The 25,454-nt window shown below is 42.7% G+C and overlaps 1 protein-coding gene and 2 pseudogenes across 4 annotated transcripts in view; 1 reads left to right on the top strand and 2 right to left on the bottom strand.

Annotated features, from left to right (window-relative positions):
• ZNF81 (zinc finger protein 81) overlaps nucleotides 1–25,454 on the bottom strand; it is a 124,123-nt gene that overhangs the window by 74,058 nt on the left and 24,611 nt on the right. The gene's annotated exons all lie outside the window — the stretch shown is intronic.
• Nucleotides 4,736–16,447, bottom strand: LOC133242223 (protein fem-1 homolog A-like; annotated as a pseudogene).
• Nucleotides 18,605–18,969, top strand: LOC133242221 (multifunctional methyltransferase subunit TRM112-like protein; annotated as a pseudogene).

Below are 25,454 nucleotides of genomic sequence, written 5' to 3'. Positions count from 1 at the left end.
TGTAAGACAAATGCTAACAAGTATGAAAGGAGAAATTAACAATAACACAATTATAGTGGGAGACTTTAATACTCCACTCACACCTATGGATAGATCAACTAAACAGAACATTAACAAGGAAACACAAATTTTAAATGATACAATAGACCAATTAGACCTAATTTATATCTATAGGACATTTCACCCCAAAACAATGAATTTCATCTTTTTCTCAAGTGCACACGGAACCTTCTCCAGGACAGATCACATCCTGGGCCATAAATCTAGCCTTGGTAAATTCAAAAAATCTGAAACCATTCCAGGCATCTTTTCTAACCACAATACAGTAAGATTAGATCTCAATTACAGGAGAAAAACTATTAAAAATTCCAACATATGGAGGCTGAACAACACGCTGCTGAATAACCAACAAATCACAGAAGAAATCAAAAAAGAAATCAAAATATGCATACAAACGAATGAAAATGAAAACACAACAACCCAAAACCTGTGGGATACTGTAAAAGCAGTGCTAAGGGGAAAGGTCATAGCAATACAGGCATACCTCAAGAAACAAGAAAAAAGTCAAATAAATAACCTAACCCTACACCTAAAGCAACTAGAAAAGGAAGAAATGAAGAACCCCAGGGTTAGTAGAAGGAAAGAAATCTTAAAAATTAGGGCACAAATAAATGCAAAAGAAACAAAAGAGACCACAGAAAACATCAACAAAGCCAAAAGCTGGTTCTTTGAAAGGATACATAAAATTGACAAACCATTAGCCAGACTCATCAAGAAACAAAGGCAGAAAAATCAAATCAATAAAATTAGAAATGAAAATGGAGAAATCACAACAGACAACACAGAAATACAAAGGATCATAAGAGACTACTATCAGCAACTATATGCCAGTAAAATGGACAACTTGGAAGAAATGGACAAATTCTTAGAAAAGTACAACTTTCCAAAACTGAACCAGGAAGAAATAGAAAATCTTAACAGACCCATCACAAGCACGGAAATTGAAACTGTAATCAGAAATCTTCCAGCAAACAAAATCACAGGACCAGACGGCTTCACAGCTGAATTCTACCAAAAATGTAGAGAAGAGCTAACACCTATCCTACTCAAATTCTTTCAGAAAATTGCAGAGGAAGGTAAACTTCCAAACTCATTCTAGGAGGCCACCACCACCCTAATAACAAAACCTGACAAAGATGTCACACAAAAAAAGAAAAATACAGCCCAATATCACTGATGAACATAGATGCAAAAATCCTTAACAAAATTCTAGCAAACAATCCAACAACACATTAAAAAGATCATATATCATGACGAAGTGGTCTTTATCCCAGGGATGCAAGGATTCTTCAATATCCACAAATCAATCAATGTAATACACCACATTAACAAATTGAAAAATAAAAAGCATATGATTGTCTTAATAGATGCAGAGAAACCCTTTGACAATATTCAACATCCATTTATGATAAAAACCCTCGAGAAAGCAGGCAGAGAAGCAACATACCTCAACATAATAAAAGCTATATATCACAAAACTGCAGCAAACATTATCCTCAATGGTGAAAAACTGAAAGCATTTCACCTAAAGTCAGGAACAAGACAAGGGTTCCCACTCTCACTACTACTATTCAACATAGTTTTGGAAGTTTTGGCCACAGCAATCAGAGCAGAAAAAGGAAATAAAAGGAATCCAGATTGGAAAACAAGAAGTAAAACTCTCACTGTTTGCAGATGACATGATCCTCTGTGTAGAAAAACTTAAAGACTCCACCAGAAAATTGCTAGAGCTAATCAATGAATATAGTAACATTGCAGGATATAAAATCAACACACACAAATCCCTTGCATTCCTATACACTAATCATGAGAAAACAGAAAGAGAAATTAAGGAAACAATTCCATTCACCATTGCAATGAAAAGAATAAAATACTTAGGAATATATCTACCTAAAGAAAGAAAAAACGTATATATAGAAAACTATAAAACACTGGTGAAAGAAATCAAAGAGGACACTAATAGATGGTGAAATATACCATGTTCATGGATTAGAAGAATTAATATAGTGACAATGAGTATACTACCCAAGGCAATCTATAGATTCAATGCAATCCCTATCAAGCTACCAACGGTATTTTTCACAGAGCTAGAACAAATAATTTCACAATTTGTATGGAAATACAAAAAACCTCGAATAGCCAAAAAAATCTTGAGAAAGAAGAGTGGAACTGGAGCAATCAACCTGCCTGACTTCAGGCTCTACTACAAAGCCACAGTCATAAAGACAGTATGGTACTGGCACAAAGACAGAAAAATACATCAATGGAACAAAATAGAAAGCCTGGAGATAAATCCACACACCTATGGACACCTTTATCCTTGACAAAGGAGGCAAGAATATACAATGGAGAAAAGACAATCTCTTTAACAAGTGGTGCTGGGAAAACTGGTCAACCACTTGTAAAGAATGAAGCTCTAACACTTTCTAACACCATACACAAAAATAAACTCAGAACGGATTAAAGATCTAAACATAAGACCAGAAATTATAAAACTCCTAGAGGAGAACATAGGCAAAACACTCTCCAACATAAATCACAGCAGGATCCTCTATGACCTACCTCCCAGAATACTGGAAATAACAGCAAAAATAAACAAATGGGACCTAATTAAACTTAAAAGCTTCTGCACAACAAAGGAAACTATAAGCAAGGTGAAAATACAGCCTTCAGAATGGGAGAAAATAATAGCAAGTGAAGCAACAAACAACTAATCTCAAAAATATACAATCAACTCCTGCAGCTCAATTCCAGAAAAATAAACAACCCAATCAGAAAATGAACCAAAGAACTAAATAGACATTTCTCCAAAGAAGACATACAGATGGCTAATAAACACATGGAAAGATGCTCAACAGCACTCATTATCAGACAAATGCAAATCAAAACCACAATGAGGTACCATTTCACGCCAGTCAGAATGGCTAAGATTCAAAAGTCTACAAGCAATAAATGCTGGAGAGGGTGTGGAGAAAAGGGAACCCTCTTACACTGTTGGTGGGAATGCAAACTAGTACAGCCACTATGGAGAACAGTGTGGAGATTCGTTTAAAAGCTGGAAATAGAACTGCCATACAACCCAGCAATCCCACTGCTGGGCATACACACCGAGGAAACCAGAATTGAAAGAGACACGTGTACCCCAATGTTAATCACAGCACTGTTTATAATAGCCAGGACATGGAAGCAACCTAGATGCCCATCAGCAGACGAATGGATAAGAAAGCAGTGGTACATATACACAATGGAGTATTACTCAGCCATTAAAAAGAATACATTTGAATCAGTTCTAATGAGGTGGATGAAACTGGAGCCTATTATACAGAGTGAAGTAAGCCAGAAAGAAAAACACCAATACAGTATACTAATGCATATATATGGAATTTAGAAAGATGGTAACGATAACCCTGTATGCGAGACAGCAAAAGAGACACAGATGTATAGAACAGTCTTTTGGACCCTGTGGGAGAGGGCGAGGGTGGGATAATTTGGGAGAATGGCATTGAAACATGTACATTATCATATGTCAAACGAATCGCCAGTCCAGGTTTGATGAATGATACAGGATGCTCAGGGCTGGTGCACTGGGATGACCCAGAGGGATGGGATGGCGAGGGAGGTTCAGGATGGGGAACACATGTACGTCCGTGGTGGACTCATGTCAATGTGTGGCAAAACCAATGCAATATTGTAAAGTAATTAGCCTCCAATTAAAACAAATGAATTGTTTTTTTTTTGATATTTTATTTTTATTTATTTTTTTTAATTAATTTTATTTTATTTTTAAACCTTACATAATTGTATTAGTTTTGCCAAATATCAAAATGAATCCAAAAAAATAAAAAATAAAAAAAAAATTAAAAAAATGAATTAAAAAGAATAAAAAAAAGAAAGAAAACAAACTGACATTAGACAATCTGGCAGACTGCTCAAGACTGCTTTTGACTTCTTTTATAATATAGCATCTTCTATGATACAGGCACTGAAACTAAAGCAAATGGTGGAAGAATGGTTGGTACACTATAGAAGCATTTTTGGAAGAAAGAAAAAGCAAAAAACTCAGAGATCACGATGTGTTTCCATAAAGTTACACCATGTGTACCTGCCTCTCCTGCCTTCCCTTCCATTTCCTTCACCTCTGCTTCCCCGGAGACAGCAAGACGAACTCCTCCTTTTCCTCTTCCTCCCCAATCTACTCAACACAAAGACAAGCATGAAAACCTTCATGATGATCCACATCCACTTTAGCAAAGAATCATCATGCCTTATGGTTATCAAACATATCTGTTGTGTATGTGTTTTGCATGTCTTCATGTGAAAATCTAATAACTGTATGACAAGAACTGTATGGGATGTTTTTTAGCCATTCTCATCTTCTAGGTATGCATCGTATAGAAAATATTGTGTGCAAGATGTATTGCAATGGACAGCCTATCCTTACATAGGCAGAAGATGAGTGATATTTAATATGAAATTATTAGTGTGTTAGTTTTCTTATTGTTTTACAACTTTGCTCTGAAAGAATTACATTATTGTAAGGGATACCTCACTCTGTCTTGTAAATGGGAAAACTACATATAAGCCAGTCATCAGACCTGTTTTTTAAAGTAAAAATGCTTGATACTGATTATGAATATGACTATTATACTGTATGCCACAAAAATTTTAAAGCATATAGGCTGAGCTACCATAAAGCAATCATATTGCTGTTTCTTCATTATCAGGGCATGAATCATAAGTGTAAATAAATATGAATTTCTTTTTTACATTATCTTTTCATTTGTCATATCTAGTGTTAATAAAATGTAAAACATCTATAGTGTTTGTATCACATAAAACAATACTGATGTAGCTACTGACAAATAACTCCTCTTGTAAAGAGATGACATAAACTTACAGTATCAATAAATACAGGACAGTACTGTGAATGTTTTTTCTCTTCCTTATGGATTTTTTTTTTTTTGGATACTGCCTCGTTTCTTTATTCCAGGCTACTACACTGCCAGGGACAGTGATGGCATTTCCTGCCTTGACAGAAGGTAAGAACCTAGTCTGGAAAATAAAGAACGTCCTAACTAACACTGCAAATCCAAACAAGACCTAGTCCCCTTAGAGGGACAGAATATCCAAGGACCTACCATGGCTTCTGGAGGCTTCTGTGTAGCTTCCCCAAGACAGGGCTGGAGGAGAGGCACAGGGTGGGAATGGCCTATTTCCTGAGCTGTGGGGGTGGCAGTTCCAGTCCCCTTCTACTCTTGACTGCTTTCCCAAGATGCCAAAAACACTCTCCTGCTGGCAGCCATGGCACATGGAGGATACCTCCCCTACCCCGCCTCCACACAAGACAATCTTGCAGGGGTGGCTTCTCCAGCAAGAGCACTTGATCACCCTCCCCACCCCCAGTGATGGGAGACCAAGATTTTGTACTACTTTATTCGACAACCTATTTCGCACATCCACCATCTTATCTAGCTGACTCAGTGGGTTAGTATGTCAATACCTGGAATTGTCTCAGGGTCACGTGGATCATGGTTTCCAAGCATCTAAAAAATGGCTACAGACACTTGGGTTGTTCGCCACAAACCTGTGTCCTTCTGCGTGATTTGTGAGGCAGAGGTGACCTGCAGTTTGAACTCAGAAACTGAAAATCAACCCCCAAACCAACCAACCTATTAATAGCTCTTGTTGGGTGGGAAGTGGCTGGCAAGCCGCTTGCTCCTTGTTTGGAAAATGACTTCTCTTTCTAGTGAGAATGGGAAGTAGGGCGGCCCAAGTAAAAGGCTAATGAGTCAAGTGTTCAGAAATGTACGGTCACCCTTGTTTGGGGGACTGTTACCTTCTAAATTCCTCACAAAATATAGCTCACCCTTGCTGGCCGAGGCCATCTCAGGCAAGATAAAACCTTGCTACATGAAATGAACTTAGGGAGCCTGACACCAAAATCTTTTTTAAAAAGTGGGAGAGGGAGGTTGGGAGGAGGGTTTGGAATGGGGGAACACATGAATACCCGCAGCTAATTCAAGTCAATGTGTGGCAAAACCACCACAATATTGTAAAGTAATTAGTCCGCAATTAGAATAAATAAATAAATTTTAAAAAGTGTAGACAAGTAAAACCTTCTGCACCACACATGTAAGCTGCCGATGTTGGTGCTCAGTTCTCTTGGACTCTTTCCGACCCCATGGACTGTAGCCCACCAGGTTCCTTTGTCTGTGGGGTTGCTTCTCCAGGCAAGAATATTGGAGTGAGTGGCCATTCCCTTCTCCAGGGGATCTTCCCGACACAGGGATGGAACCCACATCTCCTGTGTCTCTTACACTGCAGGTGGGTTCTTTACCACTGCACCACCTGGTAAGCACCAACTCCTCTCCGCCAGGTAAATAAACAGAACACCAAGCCACAAAAGCTACCCAAGGGGCTGGTGGCTCGGGGAAGAGTCCAACCCACAGCAGGGCAGAAGGAGCAGGTGCAAATGTGCCGGAAATGTTGATTCTCCCATTTTGCCCCCTCAGGGCCTCCAGTTCTAACACTGCCCTGGGTAGCTGGGTCTATCTGGTTTGATACATAAAAGTAGAGGTCAAACCCAACTCTCAGCTTCTTGTATTTCTAGTAGGGAAGGAAGGCAATGGCTTCAATCCCTCTGCCACAGGGCAGAGCCAAGATTCTCTGAAACTCAGGCAGATGGGACGTGTGGGAGGTTGAGCATCTTCTCCTTATGGAGCATGAGTGTGCTAACCCCTAGAAAGAGTCAGTTCTCTGAGCACATGGTCTGGAAGCTTCTACCACCAACAGCTCATTGATTCTTGTCCCCTCTCCCTGATAAGGGGAGGGGGCCATGGAGACCTGTGAACTCTTCCCTGGTTTCCAGCCACCAGAAATGGTCTCCAGAGACGGGGTGGGGACAGGTATGGGCCCTGGCCCTGCTGGGTTCTCCTCTCCAACCCCTTTCAGTACAGCTAGATGAAAGCCTCTAGCTCTTAGGGAATGAAGCCCTTGAAAGGGATCTTGTTCTTGTCCAGAGTGCAGGCTGAAATACACTACAGGGTCACAAAGTTGAAGGGCTGAGTGGTGCTCTTGGCCAGCAGCTTCTCATGTAGCAGCTCTTAGGCTGTCTTCTTAAAGGGGGTGGTGGTGTCCATGTGGGTCCCTGCCTCTATCAGGGCATTCATGATCCCAGGCAGTTGTTCTGCTTTGCAATGTGCACTGGGGGTGTTGTTGTCAAAATTGCGGCTGTCTAGTTGGCCCTGCAGTCAAGGGCACCTTGACCACCTGGATAGAGGGGAATGTGCCCACTTAGAAGGGAACCACATTTGTGGTTGGTGTCCACCGCCATGTGCAGGAGTGAAGACATTCTTGCTGTGATGGGCACACTTGAGCAGTAGCTCTGGTGCTTCATGTCCTCCTGATCCGGCCTGCACTCCACTTTCTCCAGCAGGTAGAACAGGTAGAGGATGATGGCCAGGGCCGTGGTGAACTGGGCTGAGTCCCTGGGCTCCTTGGGCCCGCTCAACTTTCCAGACCTTTGCACAGCACCCACATTAGATCTGCAAAGCCATCTGGCGTACTCAGGCTGCCCCTTGGCCAAGCAGTTCTTGAGCAATTAGGAGAAGAGTTCATCAAAGGACAGGAAACTTCTAGCGGTCTGAGGCTCCAGGTTGTTCTCCTGCATGTCCAAGGTGTACTTCCACTAGTGGATGCAGCACTAGATGCTGTCCAAGTTTGCCTACACCACATCCTGGTAGCGCATATAGTGGGAAGTGTCCAGGTGGGAGGGACCAGGACCGCTCTCAGGTCAACAGTGCCTGCATATGCTTCTCATTCCCCTGCATGATGAGTGCCTCCAATTCCTTGGTGGTGTTCACCTCCCTGGAATAGTCAGAGGCGAGGACTCGGGTTTAGGCAGATATATGTCCCCTGGTGACGCAGCTCCATAGCCCCCTACCAAGAGTTTCAGGACCCCAAGCAGATCCCATTTCTTAGCCATGTAGGTGGCTCCCAGCAGCTCCAAGGCTGTCAGGCAGCTTCCCAGCTGGTGCTCAGGTGTTCCTCCTGGGAAGAGCTGCAGCAGCAGGCACCCTGGGGCTACACACATGCCTGGCTGGTGGAGGGGCCTTCTTGGGCTATCCCTGGCCACGTCTCCTCCCCAGCAGGCTGCTCCTGGCTGAGGTCCTCCACGATGCTGGTGTGGTCTGTCATGTGGGCAGCCAGAGGTGGTGTTACGCCATAGCCATCCCATTCCCTGTGAGCCTGGCACCCAAACAGCAGCTGCAGGATACCCAGGCTGCAGGCCTTGGTGCAGTCACACAGGGCCACACTGTCCTTGATGCTGCACAGGTGCACCTGGGCACCCTGCAGTAATAGATAGCGGGTGATCTGGCAGTGGCCTGTGTAACAGGAGATCATGAGGCACGTGTGCCTATGTCGGTTGGTCACCTCCAGGTCCACCTGGTGTTCGTCTGCTGAGTAGCACAACACCTCCATGTGCCCCCTGAAGCAGTCAGCGCACAGGTGCTTCATGCACGTGCGCATGGTGTAGCTCACCAAGGCTCCACAGTACAGCAGGCCCTGCACCAGGTCCAAGGGGTCAGTGGCCTAGGTGGCCCAGGGTGGCTGTGCACCCTTGATGGTCTTGTCATTGAAGTGTACCAAGCCACCCGCCTCCAAGCTGGCACTGCACGGTCCACCTTACTCAACCACATATGCTGCTGCTAAGTCGCTTCAGTCGTGTCCGACTCTGTGCAGCCTCATGGACTTCAGCCTACCAGGCTTCTCCATTCATGGCATTTTCCTGGCAAGAGTACTGGAGTGGGATGCCATTGCCTTCTCCACAACCACATCTAGGTGGCTGTAATGGGAGGTGATGACAAGCGGCATCCCCACCTTAACCCCCGACCCCTTTCCCCCATTGGCCAACTCGCCCATCAGCTTGTCCAGCTCCTCCCTGTCCAGCCACTAAGCAGCCTCTGAAGCATCTACCACGGATTGCGTTGTATATGGTGGTGTGGAGGTCCACCATCTGGGCCTCCGCCAGGACATGGGCTGGCACAGGGAAGGTTAGAGGGACAGGGGACTGAGGACTGAGCCCAGAGGGGCAGGCTGCAGCCTTCACCATCTCCCCCGCTTCCATCCTAGGTGCATCTCCTTATCAATTTTCTTAATAACATTTTTTTCTCCAGCTTACTTGAAGAATACAGGATATAATGCATGGGTGTGAGTGTGTGATCAGTCGTGTCTGACTTTGTGGTTCCAGGGAGGCTCCTCTGTCCATGGAATTTTTCAGGCAAGAATACTGGAGTGGGTTGCTATTTCCTTCTCCAGGGGATCTTCCCCATCCAAGGATCAAACCTACCTACATGGCCCATCTATTACACTGGCAGGCGGCTTCTTTACTGCTACCACCCAGTTAATGCATATAACATACAAAATAGGTGTTAATCAACTGTTTGTGTTAACTGTAAGGCTTCCAGTCAATAGTAGACTTAGTAGTTAAGTTTTGGAAGAGTCTAAAGTTATACTTGGATTTTCCACTCAGAAGGGGGTTGATGCCCCTAACCCCCACGTTGTTCATGGGTCAGTGGAACTGTCATTGTGGCTTCCACGACTGAATATGTCACTGGGACAGTGCTTTGCATGCTTGTTCTAGGAAAGCTGGATAAAAACCAAAGGGAATTCTTTGGTTCAGGGACTGCCATGTGCAGAGAGATGACAGCAGAGTGTGCAATTCACTCCCCAACTCATCTCCCTATCCTCTCACAGGTGACGGAAGAGGAACAGCAGAGACTCCCTGGAGGACAAAGAGAAGTCACGGCCTTGATTAAGACTAAAATGTGGCAGGTAGATTATGACAGTAAAGCACCAATAGTACGGCCAGTGGAAAAAACTAGCAGGGGGTGCAGGCTCACTGTGGATTACCGCCAATGGAATGTATGTCGCTCCGGTGGCCCTGGCCGTTTGAGACATTGTGACTGTAAATGAACACACAGCACAGACTGACGGCACTGGGAGTGCTGTGTCGACTGCCTAGGCCTTCTCTTCTGTCCCACTGGACTTGGAAGACACTCCTCCATGGGTCTCTTGTGCTCCTACACATCTTGCTGAGTGTGACAGGAAAGCAAGACCCCAAGTGCTCTTTCCCTGGCATTTCTCAGGTTTGTGCTTACAGCAAATGATTCTGAAACTGGTTTCCAGGCTGCTGTTAGGCAGCCAGGTGCCCAGGCTCAGGGGTCTTTCCTGTAATGCAACTCAGTGCACATGCAGGCATTTGTCAAGAATGATCTGAGTCACCCCTGTGGGAACTTGGGCTTAGGGAACTCACAGCCTATAAGGTTTAAAAAAAGGAACCTTCCCTGTTGATATAAGAGAAGAGACCTTTCCCTCCTTCACTTTTCTTAGAACATTTCCTTGATAAAACTGGTATTTGTAAACATTCCTCTGTCCCTTGGATATGTATGTAAATTTTAAAAGGGAAAATAAGCCTTCTGTCAGCATTACAACCCAGGAATATTTTTCTTATGGGCCTGGGGGCCATCTCCTTGAAATATAAACACCAAAGAAGACAGTGCTCTGTCTCACTGTCATCCTGGGAGCTTAGCCTGGGGGCCTGGCTGTAAGCTGGAACTGCTGCTGCTGCTGCTGCTGCTGCTAAGTTGCTTCAGTCGTGTCCGACTCTGTGCGACCCCATAGACGGCAGCCCACCAGGCTCCCCGTCCCTGGGGTTCTCCAGGCAAGAACACTGGAGTGGGTTGCCATTTCCTTCTCCAATGCATGAAAGTGAAAAGTGAAAGTGAAGTCGCTCAGTCATGTCTGACTCTTCACAACCCCGTGGACTGCAGCCTACCAGGCTCGTGCATCCATGGGCGTTTCCAGGCAAGAGTACTGGAGTGGGGTGCCATTGCCTTCTCCGAAGCTGGAACTACTTGCTTGTAATAAGAGACAGGAGAATTCTGATTTGCCTTTGGATAAAGGCAATTAACCTGGCTTCCCAGGTGGTGCTAGTGGTAAAGAACCCATCTCCCAATACAGGAGCTATAAGAGACACAGGTTTGATCCCTGGGTCAGGAAGACCCTCTGGAAGAGGGCATGGCAACCCACTCCAGTATTCTTGTCTGGAGAATCCCATGGACAGAAGAGACTGACAGGGTAAGGTCTACAGACTCTCAAAGAGTCAGACAAGACTGAAGTGACTTAGCAGGCAAACAAAGGCAATTAACTGGCACAGATGCCACTCCCATTACCAGCTGAGCTTAGGATGAACCATGAAAGAATGTAGAGAAAACGGTGCTCTCAGGTCCTCTTGTAGGACCACTAGTTGTCATTCATCTTAAGAACATGCAGGTACTGGACTGTATCTGCTCAGTTAAACAAATGGTTGATTTCTTGCTATCTTTGCAGTCTGATTAGCAGGTTGCCCATGATGCCAATCACTGTCTGGTTTAATACTCAGTAATGAAATCATTCTACTTCTATTCTACATTTGTGGAGAAGATTTCCTGGGTTGTCAGGAGATTGTATTTTTAATTTTCCACAACAGTATGCTGCTGCTGATGGGATGGCCTGAAAGTTCCTAAACTAAGCAGACCAGTGAAGGTAAATTATCAAATGCCTCCCTCTTAGCGCTTTGCTCTTTTCAAATACTACCTGGATGGATCCCACTCTCCAAATTCTAGATTTTCTTTTTGAGTAAACATGCATAATACAGGACCTAAAAATCCATCAGGGTCACCATCAGCTTTAATGGTGGGAAAGATGGAAAGCCCAGATGTTGCCTGCAGATCTTCTCTCTTGAATGGCCAATACAGCTCTATATGACATTTGGAAGGGAATCCATTTGAAAGGAAAATGCAGGCTTATATTGACCTGAGAAAGCTTTCTTTAATTTGGATGAATTAACATATACAGTGGTTTTTATTAGGACCTCATCCTCAGGCTTCCCTGGTGGCTCAGATGGTAAAGAATCTGCTTACAATGCAGGAGACCTGGGTTCGATCCCTGGGTCGGGAAGATCCCCTGGAGAAGGGAATGGCAACCCAATCCAGTATTCTTGCCTAGAGAATCCCATGGATGGAGGAGACTGGCAGGCTACTGTCCTTGGTGTTGCAAAGAGTTGGACACAACTGAGCAACTAAACAATTGCACTTCATCTCCAGCAAAGGAATTACTCATGTTTACAGGATGAATATCATCCTAAGAAGAAGGTTAAAAATTATTTGGGAAGATGGAGGAAATGGGAGAATTAAAGTCACTTTCTCTTTCACCAAACCCTCCTCCTCCTTTCTCTGCTGTCTCCCCTCCTTTTGCTCCCTTTCCATGGCAGCTCTTCATCTTCAGGCCTCAATCTGACCCCTAGTAAGGGTGAAGCTATGACCTTTGAGATGGGCAGTTAATCAGCAGATTTCCCTGCAAAGAGGGACAAGGAGACAGTAATGAATTATCTGCCCCGTGTGAGGTGTGTGTTTGTCTCATGCCCTAGCTCTGATTCGATTTCATGCTTAGCCTAGATTTTGACCTTCAAGATTATTTTCTTATCCACGAACTGTATAGCTAGGAAAGCAGAGATGACAAAGCAATATTATCAAGGAATAACTGGGAACTTGGATAAAAGAATGTGTCCCCCGCCCCTCTTCCCACAGTGGCTACAGGATGGAGAGTGGTTGCAGCAGTCACTTAGAAAAGACAAACAACAAAGGTGCTAGGCTGAAATATACAGTATGGGAAAGGAAATCCAACAGTCATCTAATTCTACATTTTTCCTGACTCAATGACAAGATAGCTGGCCTTCCCTAACCACTTTGCCAATAAAGCTGATTCACTATGTAGCTACCCAGACTTGAAGCAGTATGAATCTACATGACCTTCAACTCTCCAACATTTTTCATTGAGGCCTTCTTTTCGTGTGCCCAGGGAAGACCCACAGAAGTTTGCACAAGTACTTGGCAGTGTGTTTTCAGTTTACAGCCCCACACATGGGGATGTGCCCTGGTTGCTACACAGAATTCTGCAACAGGATTTGGTTATATGATTAAGCAGCAGGCATGTCAGGACTGGAAGGTAACATACCACATCAGAGGGAATTGTGGCCAAAAGACACTGACTATATGCCACCTCCCACAACCATGGAAGAACTAATGGCTTGAGGGGCCCACTGAGAGGGCCTGCAAATGGCCGTACTTGAAGCCTTTCTGCTAAAAGTGAGCTGGGAGAAATCAAGGCAGTATACTCGGAAGACTAGTGAGTTCCCTGTTGATTTTCATCGGCAGTTTGTTGATACTTTCTCAAGATTTACCAGCATGGATCCAGGGCAGTGTTCTGCTGTACTTTTGTGTCAACATAGGACAGTCTATTATATAAAACTTAGCAGCAGCTGCTCAGTTTTGGGATAATCTAGAGAAAGTGGAAGAAGAAAAGAAGCAGTTAAACATAGCCCAGCAGGCTCCTCTGTCCATGTAATTCTCCAGGCAAGAATACTGGAGTGGATTGCCATTTCCTACTCCAGGGGATCTTCCCTACTCCAGGGGATCTTCCTGACCCAGGGATGGGATCCAGGTCTCCTGCACTCCAGCTAGATTGTTTTTCATCTGAGTTACCGGGGTAGGCATGTTTGGCACTTGGTTACAACTATTTTTCAAGGGAAGAACCCCTACTCTGGACAACATGTGAAGGGAGCCAAGGTAGGTGGCAAAACTGTATGCCATTATTACATGAGGCCAAGACACTTAAGAGGGACTGTAGAAAGAGACTCCTGAGAATGCAGACCTTGCAGGAATAAGGAATCAGGAAAGGCCAGGACAAAACCCTCAGCTAGGAAATAACAGCCAAAAGGCTCAAAATTAACTTATTGAAGGAATCTTGGAGGTAGAAACTGGTGAACCACAAGTTTCAATACCTTGCCCTCAGGCTAATCTATGCTTGCCTTTTCTGAAAAGTATCAGTGCTGGAAAAGATTCTTGAGAGGCCCTTGGACAGCAGGGAGATCAAACCAGTCAATCCTAAAGGAAATCAACTCTGAAATGTCATTGGAAGGACTGATGCTGAAGCTGAAGTTCCAATATTTTGGCTACCTGATGCAAAGAGCTGACTCATTGGGAAAGATCCTGATGCTGAGAAAGACTGAAGACAAAAGGAGAAGGGGGCAGCAAAGCATGAGATGGTTAGACAGTATCACCGACTCAAGGGACATGAATTTGAGGAAACTCTGGGAGATACTGAAGGACAGGGGAGCCTGGTGTGCTGCAGTCCATGGAGTCATAAAGAGCCGGATACGACTTAGCGACTATACAAAAACAACTGGTGCTGTTTATTCTGCAGTTTCCTGAGAAATGTGTCACTTTCCATCTAGTGGTGAGTCGATAATCACCACTGAAGTTTGGCATTTCAGATCAGCCTTCTACTCGCTCCTTTTCTTCCAGTTTCCCACAAACACAGGTCCTCTGATGACAAGGATGCTTTCTCACCTTCTCCTGTAAAACTACTAGCAAGAGATATGCTTGCAAATTTTCTGTGCAGGATAAAAGCTACCATATTCTGTAAACTAGATGGAATGCTTATGGCTATCCCACCTGGTTTGGTTATTTATGTGCCTTCAGAGAGGAAAGGGGCATAGGAAAGAGGGTTGTGCCAGAAAATTACCCCAAATGGAAACAATCAATATATGACTTTGGGCCCTAGAGAACAATGATACTGGTTTAATTCAAGATACAGAAGCTTACCAAAAGGATAAGCTATGGCCATGTGTAAAACAATATCCTTTGTTGAAAGCCCAATTCAAGGGAATAAAATCAGTTATAAAAGAATTAGAAAAGCCAGGAATAATTTTAAAAAGGAAATTCACCCTCTTATTCATCCATACTTCCAGTAAAGAAGGAAGGTAAATTTGATGAAGATGGACAACCACCATGTAGATTGACACAGAGTTTAGAGAAGTAAATAAACCTGTTGTTCCATTAACTGCTTCAGTTTCTAGCCCTACCAGCTATTCTGACTTTGGGACCATAGTTTGTAAAGTTTTTCTCAGTGTTTTGCTCTTTTTTATGTTTCTGTAGCTAATGAATCTAAATTATTATTTGCTTTTACTTAGTAGTATGTGCTAAGTCGCTTTAGTCTTGTCCAACTCTTTGCAGACAGTCCTGTGGACTGTAGCCCTGCAGGCTCCTCTGTCCATGGGATTCTCCAGGCAAGAATACTGGAGTGGATTACCATGCCCTCCTCCAGGTGATCTTCCCAACCCAGGGATTGAACCTGCGTCTCTTACGTCTCCTGCATTGCCAGGCAAGTTCTTGACCATTAATACCACCTGGGAAGCCCTGACTCCAGTATTTATGGCAAAGAATTACTCGTGGGTTCCAAGACTCTCTATTGTTTTCTCTAGACACTCAGAGGAAAGCTAAGGGGAATCTGGCCCATGGAGGGACATCTATAATTATTCACTATGTAGATGATTTTATGGTAGCCTCCAAAACTGAAGAGTAACACAAAGCTGGCATTTTGGCTTTGTTACAATTCCCTACTTCAGTGGGGCACAATGCCTCCCTAGACAATTTCAAATACTGCCAAACTGAAGGAAAATACTTGTATCTGTTGTCAGGTAAGGCTGTAATTTAGCAGATCAAGGAGCCTATTACAATAAAATGACTTAATTTGGGGCACAGGTAGGGCATTGCAGACAGTGGATCCCAGCTTCTGCAGAGAGGGCAAAACTTCTGGTGGAGTACTAACCTAAGGCTCTGATTTGGCCCTTAGAATTTGAAGAGGTTTCTGAACAGCTGAAACTGACTACAGTCTCTCCTGCAGCTTTAAGGATTCCAAATTTTGAAAAACTTTCCCACTTGTTTTGTCATGAAAATAAAGGCACTGCTAGTGGAATTTTAACTCAAAAGGTAGGATTAGACTATAGACCAAAGGCACCTTTCTCAGTTCTTCTGGAGACTGTGACACTGTGAGTGCATGGATGTCTCCAACTGGTAGCAACAGCCACCACACTTAGTGAAAAGACACACACCCTTGCCCTGGGTCACTTACTTGTACCTCTCACAGGCTGTGACAGCTATCCTACAAGTGCCTAAGATTCAGCACTTATCACTATGCCATTTGACTAACTGTGAATAAGCATTACTGTCCAATCTGAATCTTGTACTTGGAAGATGCAATCTTTTTTTTATATTCCTTTTTTTAAAAAAAACTTTATTGAAGTATAGTTGATTTACAATGTTGTGTTATGTGTTAATATCTGCTGTACAGCAAAGTGCTTCAGTTATACACATATATATTCTTTTTCATATTCTTCTATTATGAAGATATATCACAGAATACTAAATATACTTTGCTGTCTTATACAAAAGGATCTTGTTGTTTATCCATCTTATACATAATAATTTACATCTGCTAACCCCAAACTTCCAACCCTTTTTCCCTCCCCACCCCCACCCCATTGGCAACCACAGCTATGTTCAAAAGATGCAATCTCCTAGACCCTGCTACTCTTTACCAGTTCCTAACCAAAGAGATGACCACAAGTGTACAATGGTGGAAATTCTCTGGCAGTCCTGTGGTTAGGACTTCCACTGCAGGGGGCATGGGTTTGATCCCTGGTCAGGGCACTAAGATCCCGCATATTGAGTAGTGTGGCAAACAAACAAAAATCCAAAAGACAAACAAAATTAAAAAAGATCAAACAAGCGTACAATGGTAGTAGCAGAAGACACTAGGCAGCAACTGAATTTTTCTGATACTTCTGTTCAAACTGCATACTTCAGGGAATTCCCTGAGGGTCCAGTGGTTAGGACTCTGTGCTTACACTGCGAGGGGGGGCCAGGTTCAATCCCTGGTTGGGTAACTAAGATCCTGCAAGCTGCGTGGTGCAAACAAAAAAAATTGCACACTTGATAATGTTTACTGATGTGCCACGCATCCAAGATGAAAAGAGTCCATCTCGAGGCTTCATATGCTGGGGTGACTGCTCAAGAAATCTTGGAGGATTATGTTTTGCCTGGAATTTAATCTGCACTAACAGCCAGGTTTAGAGAAGGCAATGGCACCCCACTCCAGTACTCTTGCCAGGAAAATCCCATGGATGGAGGAGCCTGGTAGGCTGCAGTCAATGGGGTTGCTAAGAGTCGGGCATGACTGAGCAACTTCACTTTCACTTTTCACTTTCATTCATTGGAGAAGGAAATGGCAACCCACTCCAGTATTCTTGCCTGGAGAATCCCAGGGACAGAGGAGCCTAGTGGGCTGCTGTCTATGGGGTCGAACAGAGTCGGACATGACTGAAGTGACTTAGCAGCAGCAGTAGCAACAGCCAGGTTTACCCTGCTTATTTAACTTATATGCAGAGTACATCATGAGAAACGCTGGGCTGGAGTAAGCAGAAACTGGAATCAAGATTGCCAGGAGAAACATCAATAACCTCAGATATGCAGATGATACCACCCTTATGGCAGAAAGTGAAGAAGAGCCTCTTGATGAAAGTCAAAGAGGAGAGTGAAGAAGTTGGCTTAAAGCTCAACATTCAGAATACTAAGATCATGGCATCCAGTCCCATCACTTCATGGCAAATAGATGGGGAAACAGTGACTGACTTTATTTTTCTGGGCTCCAAAATCAATGTGGATGGTGATTGCAGCCATGAAATTAAAAGACGCTTACACCTTGGAAGCAAAGTTATGACCAACCTAGACAGCATATTAAAAAGCAGAGACATTACTTTGCCAACAAAGGTCGGTCTAGTCAAGGCTATGGTTTTTCCAGTAGTCATGTACGGATGTGAGAGTTGGACTATGAAGAAAGCTGAGCGCAGAAGAATTGATGCTTTTGAACTGTGGTGTTGGAGAAGACTTGAGAGTCCCTTGGACTGCAAGGAGATCTAACCAGTCCATCTTAAAGGAAATCAGTCCTGGATGTTCATTGGAGGGACTGATGCTGAAGCTGAAACTCCAATACTTTGGCCACCTGATACGGAGAGCTGACTCATTTGAAAAGACCCTGATGCTGGGAAAGATTGAGGGCAGGAGAAGGGGACAACAGAGGATGAGATGGCTGGATGGCATCACCGACACAATGGAAATGGGTTTGGGTGGACTCAGGGAGTTGGTGATGGACAGGGAGGCCTGGTGTGCTGCGTTTCATGGGGTTGCAAAGAGTCGGACATGACTGAGCGACTGAATTGAACAGCCAGGTTAATAACAGCTCTAGGGCTGCAAATCTTGGTTCAAGACCCAAAGAGAGCCTACATACTGATAGTAAATATGTGTTTGGTGTCTGTTGTGTAATGAGACAAATTTGGGGAAAAAAAGGGGGGGAGGATTCTCGACTTCAGTGGGAACTAAAATATCTCATGGAGAATCAATATCCAAGTAATTAGCACCTTTGCAGCTACCTGTTCAGACATTAGTAATCCATTGTAGAGCCCACATAGGGCAGAATGAGCAAATTTCTAAAGGCAATGATTTTGCTGACAGAGGTGCAAAAGTCACTGTTAAAACAAAGCCAATTCAACTTAGAAGCCACACTTCTAATACAACAAGAAACTTTCATTTTGTTTTAAATAATATGTCTTCTGAACCTGCTGAGCTTGTACGTGCAGGGGGTGGGGCCCCGTGGCTTCCCCCTGCGTCTCCAGGCCACCGAGGTCTCTATCAATCCTGTGGAATTCAACCCTGACTTCATAGTGCGTATGATACCCAAAGTGGAGTGGGCGGCGCTTCTGGAGGTTGTGGACACCCTGCATCTGACCGAGGTGCCTAAAGAGCCGATTCAGGGATATGAGCATAACGAGGAATTTCTGAGAAAGATGCACCACGTGCTGCTGGAGGTGGAGGTGTTGGGCACCCTGCAATGCCCAAAGTCAGGACGTCTATTCCCCATCAGCCGTGGGATCCCCACATGCTGCTGAGCGATGAGGAAACTGAGACTTAAACTGTGCCAGGCACCAGTTTCTCACTCTATGATTGTGTGTATCTTTGTTTACACATATCTTGTTTGCTAGTCCTATTCTGTGTATCCCTAACCCTGGACCCAGTGACACACCACACACAGTGTTTTTGAGCTCGATATTATACATTTTTCTCATTAAAGGTTCAAAACCAAAATAATAATAATAATAATATGCCTTCTAAAAGGAAATGAACAAATGGGTTAAGAAAAAGGCTAAAAAGAAGTTTGACTATACTATGGAAAGTACCTAACAATATAATTCCTATTCCATGGTCTGTATACTTGGCTGGTATCATTGTGTCATCAACAAACTCAGTTAAGAGCAATTTTAAAGGCATGAGACTCTCACTACAACTATCAAAAAGATGAGCTCACTCAAAACATATTAAAGAGATGTGCTATCTGTCAGCAGAATTCTGTACAGGCTACTCCCATGGTAAGCACCAGAAATTTTCCCCAAGCAACTTAGCCAACAGGAACTGCTAGTAGTTGGATTTCACAGAAGTGATGCTGGCAGAAGGTAAGAGGTTTTGTCTACTTATGGTGTGTATGATGTCAGAATGGCCTGAAGTTTTCCTTTCTTCAAAAAGACAATGCTCAGGCAATGGTAAAAGTTCTCTTAATAAATATAATTTACACCTTGGGGATACCAGGCATATTGAATCAGACAGAAAGTCACTTTATTTCCACTGGGTGTTCAGGAATTATAAAATGTTTGCAGAATTCTATAAGCTATCATACACCCTATCATTTTTAATCCTGTGGACATGTATTAATACAACAAATGAATCAAGCTCTGAAGAAACTTACTTGCCAAGATTCAGCAACCAATTAGGGTAAAAAGGCCTACAGCTTTACCACTAGCTTGTTAGAAATTAGAGCACCCTTGCCAGCAAGCATGAAATCACTCTCTTTGAACTTATAAATAGCAGGCCTATGAATTTTGGTCTGAGACCATGTCCTGTGCCTAATTTAACTGAATCTTCCCAAAATCACACTCAGGTCTTAACAGGGTTTCTATCTTCCTCAGAAACTCTGAGACATAAAGTCATAAGAACCTGGAAGGACCCCCTGGAAAAAGTCTGCCACATCTATCAAAAAGGAGATCTCATCTATATAAAAGTGTCCCAGGAAAAGACAGGCTGTCCCCACACTGGGAGAAACCTTTTCAAGTGCTCATTCCCCATGAAGGCTATCCAAGTTAAAAAAAATTGGATCCATGCTTTTCCTGTGAAGCTAGCACCTCAGGAGGACTGGACTGTTGCTCCCACAAAGGACTTGAAATTTAAGTTTTCTAGAGTGACTGATACTGGTGTTGAGCTCAACTGAAAAGAGGTTGAAGGGTAGCAGAATACGCCACTTTGGCATAAGGATTATTTTGAGCTGAATGGAGTTGAGAAGAAGCAGGTACAAGAAAAGCTCCCTGCCCTCCCATTTGCCTAAAAGCAAGATAAAAATTTTCATGGGAGACTAGGACTCACATATATACACTACTATTTATTTAGAAAATAGATAACTAATAAGAGTCTACTGAATAGCACAGGGAACTCTACTCAACATTCTGTAATGACGTATACGGAAAAAGAATTTTTAAAAGAATGGGTATATGTATATGTATAACAGATTCACTTTGCTGTACAGTAGAAACTAACACAACATTGTAAATCAACTATACTACAATAAACATTTTTTAAAGATATAAATTTTCAACAACGTCTCTCTTCTCTTCTCTACCAGGAGGACAAAAGTTAATCACGGGAGGCAACTTTAGATCCTTTCAGCCTGGAGATGGCACAAACTTTATTAACTAGCCTTTATCTACCATTAGTCTCCTCCCATATATTTACCTTCCCACAGTATGCTGCCCTTGGAAGATTAAAACTGCTTTCTTTTGTCCTGTCATTTCCCCATAAATTTACTGTTCTTTGTTAAAGATGCTATATGAGCAAGCGTTCTAAGCTGCAGCTTTGAGTTACTACTCATTGTTCCCTGGGTATCACCCATATATACTTGAGGTATATAAGTTAATAAACTTGTTTTCTCATATTAATTTGTCTTTTGTTAAAGGGCTCTCAGCCAAGAACTTAGAGGAGTGGAAAGAAAATTATTTTTTTTCATCCCCTACAAGCAAACATTACCATTCTCATAGACTGCCTTGCTGGCGTTGTCATAGGAGGGTTATTTCAATTACCTAAGAATCAGATTTTACTAGAAAACATATATTACACTGTTCTTTTTCCTATGCTCCAAATAATGGTCTCCACAATTACGTATTTCTGATCAATTCCATACTGTATTCCTAGAACAGACATGATCTGGACTTAAAATCTGAAACAACCCAATTATTGGCAGAGTAAAGGTGGAACCATCTTCATGAGTAATTTTTGATAATACCAAAGCAAAGTAACTAATATGAATCAAGATACTCCAGCCCTAAATTTGACACAAAAAATGTTTTGCTAACTACTTTGACTGGAAGGATCTTTATAGAAGAATTCTCTTAACTATACTACAATCAAGAGAACTGTTGCTCTCTCACTTTTACTACTGTAGGAGTTTCGTTCAATAAAACTACTGATAGCTGTAAAGACAGTCACAGTAAATTGCTTGTGTGTGCTAAGTGTCTTCGTCGTGTCTGACTCTATGCTACGCTATGGACTGTAGCCCATCAGGTTCCTCTGTCCATGGGATTCTCCAGGCAAGAATACTGGAGTGGGTTGCCATGCCCTCCTCCAGGGGATCTTCCTGACTCAGGGATGGAACCCACGTCTCTTGTGCTGCTGCCTTGGCAGGCAGATTCTTTACTCCTAGGGCCACTTACCTCATCCAAACTGGTGAGAAACCTATCAACAGACCCATATATATATATAAAAGAGATCTTTCTACTACATATGGAATATTTCAATGCCCTGAGTCTATTTTAATAGCCCCCTAGGATTATTGGTGGATAGTTTCTCTTAATGTATCTGAGGCTAATACCAGTCTTCAAAACCAGACATGTATCTCTTGAGCTCTCTCAGTATGAAGTCTGTGTAAGGGACCTGTTTGGGGCTGTACAAGAGCAAAAGGAGGCTTATTAGAATACAATCCTGTAAGAAACAGGAGCAGGCACAGGTATAGCTAACTCTTTTGATAGTGAGACTTTGAATAATAAACTTAGTGTTTTGGAATAATTAAAAAAGTACATAATACAACTGCATGGAATACAACTGGATGGAATCATGTCATACAAAATGTTTAAAAGCCGTGGAAATTCAAATCAAATAAAAATTGAAAACATATGGGAATTGGACTGTTTGGAATGATGTAATAATAGAGCAAAAATCACCATATAGGTCTCAGAACCACTCAACTGGACAGTCTAGAAGCAGTTAGTTATCAAATAACTCCAGAATAGCATCACTAGTTCAGAATTACAGCACTGTTCATATTCAAAGGAACAAACACTCAGTGAATTAGTGTTAGACTACGGCTTTACCTGTAGGGATAGAAGAATAGTATGAAATCATCTAATTAATAGACAAACAGAAATCTAGCATTTATAGCTAGCAACTGCAAAGGATAGGTCTTATGACACTGGATTAATTTTAGGATGCACACTCTCTCCAGTCCTGGTACGGATAAACAAAAGAAGATGCCTATTATTCATGGAGATTTGCATGCCTGTCACTGATTTGGACTAATGCAAGCAATGGCTCAGAGGCTGGGTTGTTCCTCAAGACTTAAATAATTAAGTGAAAGCCACTCAGTCATGTCCAACTCTTTGCAATCCCATGGACTATGCACTCCATGGAGTTCTCTAGGCCGGAATACTGGAGTGGGTAGCCTTTCCCTTCTCCAAGGGATCTTCCCAACCCAGGAATCGAACCCAGGTCTCCTGCATTGCAGGTGGATTCTTTACCAGCTGAGCCACAAGGGAAGTCCCAAAATAATTAAAGCCAAATACATTAAGCACTGGAAGTTCAATCTGTACCCTTCAAAGAGTGTTTCATAATAATATACTAGAAATGACTATGGGTGTCTTTGTGTTTTGCATCTGGGAAATATTATCTGGGGAGATGGAACCATTACTGCATCGATAAATTATGTGTGTGTGATGCTAATTATTCAAAGACAAGAACTCAGGAGAAATTCACTGGACTTTATAAGAAAAAACTCAATTAAAAATTAAATCAGGCCTCCAGAGAGCTACTCCTTGGGCTTGGATTGGGTAAGACTTCATAAGTTTTGTTTTGTTTTTTTAGTTTTCAGTCATGTCCCACTCTTTGTGACCCTAAGGACTGTAGCCTGCCATGCTCCTCTCTCCATGGAATTTTCCAGGCAAGAATACTGGAGTGGGTTGCCATTTCCTTAGGAACTACAAAGTAGTACTATTTTCAATCTGAGAAAGGTTAACGGTCTCTCTTGTTTTTCTTTTTCTTTTTTAAATTTATTTATTTTAATTGGAGACTAATTACTTTAAAATATTGTAGTGGTTTTTGCCAAACATCGACATGAATCACCCACGGGCACACATGTGTTCCCCATCCAGAATCCCCTCCTACCTCCCTCCCCATCCCATCCCCCAGGGTCATTCCAGTGTACTAGCCATGAGCACCCTGTCTCATGCATCGAACCTGGACTGGTGATCCACTTCATATATGATAATATACACGTTTCAACGCTACCCTCTCAAATCATCCCACCCTCACTTTCTCCCACAGAGTCCAAAAGACTGTTCTTTACATCTGTGTCTCTTTTGCTGTCTCGCATATAGGGTCATCGTTACCATCTTTATAAATTCCATATATATGCATTAGTACTGTATTGACGGAGAAGGCAATGGCACCCCACTCCAGTACTCTTGCCTGGAAAATCCCATGGACGGAGGAGCCTGGTGGGCTGCAGTCCATGGGGTCGCTAAGAGTCGGACACGACTGAGCGACTTCCCTTTCACTTTTCACTTTCATGCATTGGAGAAGGAAATGGCAACCCACTCCAGTGTTCTTGCCTGGAGAATCCCAGGGATGGTGGAGCCTGGTGGGCTGCCGTCTATGGGGTCACACAGAGTCGGACACGACTGAAGTGACTTAGCAGCAGCAGCAGCAGCATACTGTATTGATGTTTTTCTTTTTGACTTACTTCACTCTGTATAATAGGTTCCAGTTTCATCCACCTCATTAGAACTGATTCAAACGTATCCTTTTTAATGGCTGAGTAATGTTCCACTGTGTATACATACCACAGCTTTCTTATCCATTCATCTGCTGATGGACATCTAGGTTGCTTCCATGTCCTGGCTATTATAAACAGTGTTGCAATGAACACTGGGGTACACGTGTCTCTTTCAATTCTGGTTTCCTCGGTGTGTATGCTCAGCAGTGGGACTGCTGGGTCATATGGCAGTTCTATTTCCAGTTTTTTAAGGAATCTCCACACTGTTCTCCATAGTGGCTGTCCTAGTTTGCATTCCCACCAACAGTATAAGAGGGTTCCTTTTTCTCGGCACCCTCTCCAGCATTTATTGTTTGTAGACTTTTGGATAGCAGCCATTCTGACTGGCATGAGATGGTACCTCATTGTGGTTTTGATTTGCATTTATCTGATAATGAATGATGTTGAGCATCTTTCCATGTGTCTGTTAGCCATCTGTATGTCTTCTTTGGAGAAATGTCTGTTTAGTTCTTTGGCCCATTTTCTGATTGGGTCGTTTATTTTTCTGGAATTGAGCTATAGGAGCTGCTTGTATATTTTTGAGATTAATTCTTTGTCAGTTGCTTCATTTGCTATTATTTTCTCCCATTCTGAAGACTGCACTGACTTTTAAAATTCATCCTATGGTGATTTTCCTAACTGCTTTATTTTGCTGTTATATGGACTTGCTAGATATTTAGGTGGCCGCACACTGCCTAGACAAAGGTAGAAATTACAATGGAGATAATTAGAAAAGTGTGCTGTTATTATAAATTGAAAGTGCAAGGATTTTTAAAAATGGAATTTTCCCTGTTACTGAAAGAGATCTTCTCCCTTTCCTTAGAGTATTTCCTTGAGAAAACTGGTATTTGTAAATGCTTCCTCTGCCACTTACATATATATCAAAATATATGTAAATCTTTTAAACGGTTAAATAAGCCTTTTGTCAGCATTATAACCCAGGAATGTTTTTCTTAAGGACCTGGGATTTTCTTAAGGGTTTTCTTAAGGGCCACCTCACTGACATGTAAACATTAAGGAAGATGGTACTCTATCTCTCTGTCACCTTATCCTAGGTGCCTGGCTCTAAGCTGTAACTATCTGATTGTCATAGAGAAAAGAGAAGTTCAATTTTGCCTTTGGATAAAGGCAATTAACTAGCACAGATAGCCACTCCCATTATCAGCTGAACTTAGGATGAACTACAAAAGAATGTATGACAAATTGTCCTGTGAGGTCCTCTTGCATGAGGACTTGATAAATTATCATGTGTCTTGAAAACCAGCATGTAATGG

This window comes from Bos javanicus, chromosome X (genome assembly GCF_032452875.1).
Source record: "Bos javanicus breed banteng chromosome X, ARS-OSU_banteng_1.0, whole genome shotgun sequence".
Taxonomy (NCBI): domain Eukaryota; kingdom Metazoa; phylum Chordata; class Mammalia; order Artiodactyla; family Bovidae; genus Bos; species Bos javanicus.
The sequence above is the reverse complement of the archived record's forward strand: the minus strand, read 5'-3'. Positions and strand labels throughout refer to the sequence as shown.